Source organism: Halichoeres trimaculatus, unplaced genomic scaffold (genome assembly GCF_033239565.1).
Source record: "Halichoeres trimaculatus isolate MK-OKI-2021-1 unplaced genomic scaffold, fHalTri1.1 fHalTri1_scaffold_3, whole genome shotgun sequence".
Lineage (NCBI taxonomy): Eukaryota > Metazoa > Chordata > Actinopteri > Labriformes > Labridae > Halichoeres > Halichoeres trimaculatus.
This window is the reverse complement of record NW_027437181.1, coordinates 37,560,937-37,564,490: the sequence shown is the minus strand read 5'-3', so window position 1 is coordinate 37,564,490 and position 3,554 is coordinate 37,560,937. Positions and strand designations below refer to the sequence as shown.

Below are 3,554 nucleotides of genomic sequence, written 5' to 3'. Positions count from 1 at the left end.
ATTATCAAAGTGAAAATGGATGATTTAGAGATGCTTCTTAACCGCACCAGTACAAGGCTTTGTAAACTAAGCGGAGACCAGATTTTGGAAGTATGTAAATACCTGAAGTGCATTAAAGGGGACATATTAAGCTTGTTTCTCCTTTTCACTATGCCAGACTAGGATGCCTGTAAAGCATTTCTGCCCTCAGTACAAGTCATTTAGTTCCTTCATTGCCCCACAATAGCGTTCTCAATATCCTCAGTTTAGGCCATTCTGAAGATCTTGTTGAAACGCTCCGTTTCCAGAATGACCTCCAGTAACCTCGCAACGTCACAGCCCTTTGTGCTCTGATTGGTCAGTTCTATCAGAGGGGCGGAGGGGGTAGAGCCAGGGGGCGGTTTTTGCAGCATGGCAGCATTTACAAAATTGCCATATTGGATGGGGCAGACTGAGCAAGTTTGCTGTTTGCTAAAACTTCACCGTAAGGCATTGACAGCACTAAATGGCAGAGTGTAGGATACGTCCTTTAGTATTGGACCCCGAGTCAGACCCGGCAGCTCAGGAGGAAGAAAATCCACCTGGACACAGATCATCTCAGGACACTTCAGTGTGGTGAGTCAAACCGGTACTGTAACATGTATAGTTTATACATGGAAATATAGGCAGACTTCAGATAAATTCATATATATATATATATATATATATATATATATATATATATATGTATATATATATATATATATATATATACAACATATATATTTATATATATATATATATATATATATATATATATATATATATATATATATATAACATATATATATATATATATATATATACAACATATATAGATAGATAGATATATAGATATATAGGCAAGAGCCAGCTCAGCCCCTTGACCTAGTGGTGTCCTGTACAAGGTCTACAAGAACTGTCCGTTGCTACTCAAGCGGCTCTGGCAGATTCTCAGAGTCATTTGGAGGAGAGGAAAGGTGGCTCAGCAGTGGAGATTTGCTGAAGGTGTCTGGATCCCTAAAGAGAAAGATTCCAAGAAGATCGACCAATTCAGGATTATCTCCCTGTTGAGCGTGGAAGGAAAGATCTTCTTCAGCATAGTAGCAAGGTGGCTGGAGTACTTCCTCTCCAGTAACAACTGCATAGACACGTGGTGCAAAAAGGAGGGATCTCAGGAGTACCGGGGTGTCTAGAACACACTGGAGTGGTGACGCAGCTCATCCAGGAAGCCCGGGAGAACATGGGAGACCTCACAGTGCTGTGGTTAGACCTAGTCAATGCATATGGCTCCATCCCTCACCAATTGGTCCAGACCACCATGACCAAACATCATGTGCCACACCACATTGCAGATCTCATCCTGGATTATTACGATCAGTTCAGGATGAGGGTCTCAGCACGGGAAGTAACATCAGAGTGGCACAGGTTGGAGGTGGGGATAATCACAGGCTGCACCATCTCTGTGACCTTGTTTGCCCTAGCGATGAACATGATCGTGAAGTCTGCGGAGCCGGAGTGCAGAGGCCCCCGATCGGACCCGATCAGGGCTTTTATGGACGACCTGACAATCACCATGGAGACAGTGCCAGGGCGCAGGTGGATCCTCCGAGGGGTGGAGAGACTCATCCGGTGGGCTCGGATGGGATTCAAACCAGAAAAGTCCAGATCGCAAGTGGTGAAAAAGGGCAAGGTCACAGACAGGTTCCGGTTCAACATCGAGGGGACAATGATACCATCAGTCACAGCGAAGCCTGTTAAGAGCTTGGCCAAGGTCTTCGACAGCAGCCTTAAATACTCTGTATCAGTCCAGGCAACCTGTCTCGAACTGGACAGCTGGCTGAGAGCAGTGGACAGATCTGGTCTCCTTGGCAAGTTTAAAGCGTGGATATACCAGCATGGGATCTTACCAAGGATACTCTAGCTGCTACTTGTCTATGAGGTCCCCATCTCCACTGTGGAGACACTGGAGAGGAAGGTCAGCTCCTGTCTCAGGAGATGGTTGGGGCTGCCCAGAAGCCTCAGTAACATTGCCCTCTATGGGAACACCACAAAGCCCCGGCTGCCCTTGAAGTCCCTGGCAGAGGAGTTCAAGGTGACTCGAACCAGAGAGGTGCTGATGTACAGAGACTCGAGGGATCCAAAGGTGGCCGTGGCAGGAGTGGTGGCGAAGACTGGAAGAAAGTGGAGTGCCCAGTCTGCTGTGCTGGATGCAGAGGCCCGACTACGCCACAGAGAACTGGTGGGGGTCGTGGCCCATGGCAGAGCAGGTCTGGGGATGTTCCCAACACCACCTCGTCACAGGGAGTGCAAGGGGAAGGAGAAGCGAAGGCAAATACAGGAGGAGGTCAGGACTGCAGTGGAGGAAGAAAGAACTAGCAGAGCGGCTGGTTTGAGGCAGCAGGGGGCCTGGACCAGATGGGAGCATGCCCTGGACCACAAAGTCACCTGGACGGATCTGTGGCAGGCTGAACCACACCGCATCAGCTTCCTCATCCGGGCGGTATACAACGTCCTACCCAGCCCAGCGATCCTCTTCACCTGGGGAAAAGCAGAGACCCCAAGTTGCCAACTGTGTTCGGAGAAAGGGACTCTGGAACACGTCCTGAGCTCCTGCCCAAAAGCGCTCAGCCAGGGCAGATACACCTGGCGACACAACCAGGTGCTGAAGCCGATTGCAGAAGCCATCGGCAAAGGCATCAGCAGCTCCAGCCGAGTAGGTAACACCAACCATGCAATCGCTTTTGTCAGAGCAGGAGCCCAGCCAAGGGCAATTTGCAAAAAGGCACCAGCAGGGATCTTGGCATCGGCCCAGGACCGGCAGCTCTCTGTAGACCTGGAGAAGCAGCTGCGGTTCCCCCAGCACATCGTCAGCACCACCCTGAGGCCGGACATCCTACTGGTTTCAGAAAGCACCAAAAACATTGTGTTGATGGAGCTGAGGGTACCATGGGAGGACCGCTTGGGGGAAGCCCATGAAAGAAAGAGGACCAAGTATGAACAGCTGGTCATCAACTATCGGCAGCAGGGCTGGAAGGCAAAATGTATGCCCATCGAAGTTGACAGGATTTGTGGGCCACTCACTCCACAAAGCTTTAAGTGCCCTAGGCATTATGGGAACAGCGAGGAGCAGAGCCATCAAGAACACCACTGAAGCAGCTTAAAAAGCCTCGAGATGGCTCTGGATCCGGAGAGGAGAACCATGGGGACAGGCAAATGCCACCTGAACACAAGTTGCGGGGTTGATTGCCCACGGCTGGGTCGCCTGGGCGAGGATGTATAATGTTGAAAGACCCGAAAGACCCTGTGAACCCAGGTATCATTACTGATGATGTGTTCAGGTGTATCAGTAGATGTTTTTTAAAACTATATATATATATATATATATATATATATATATATATATATGGTCCAAAAGGGTGATGTTATTCTCCCCCAGCATTGTGAACTACAGCATTGTCCTGTTGAAAAACCCAGCCCGAGAGATGACCGCTGCAATATCTGCACGTAACCAGCCATTGTTTGATGACCCTGCACCACATGAAGCTCCAGTGTTC

The 3,554-nt window shown here is 49.0% G+C and overlaps 1 pseudogene; it reads left to right on the top strand.

Annotated features, from left to right (window-relative positions):
* Positions 1-863: 863 nt before the first annotated feature.
* LOC141787873 (uncharacterized) lies at positions 864-3,326 on the top strand (annotated as a pseudogene).
* Positions 3,327-3,554: the final 228 nt, after the last annotated feature.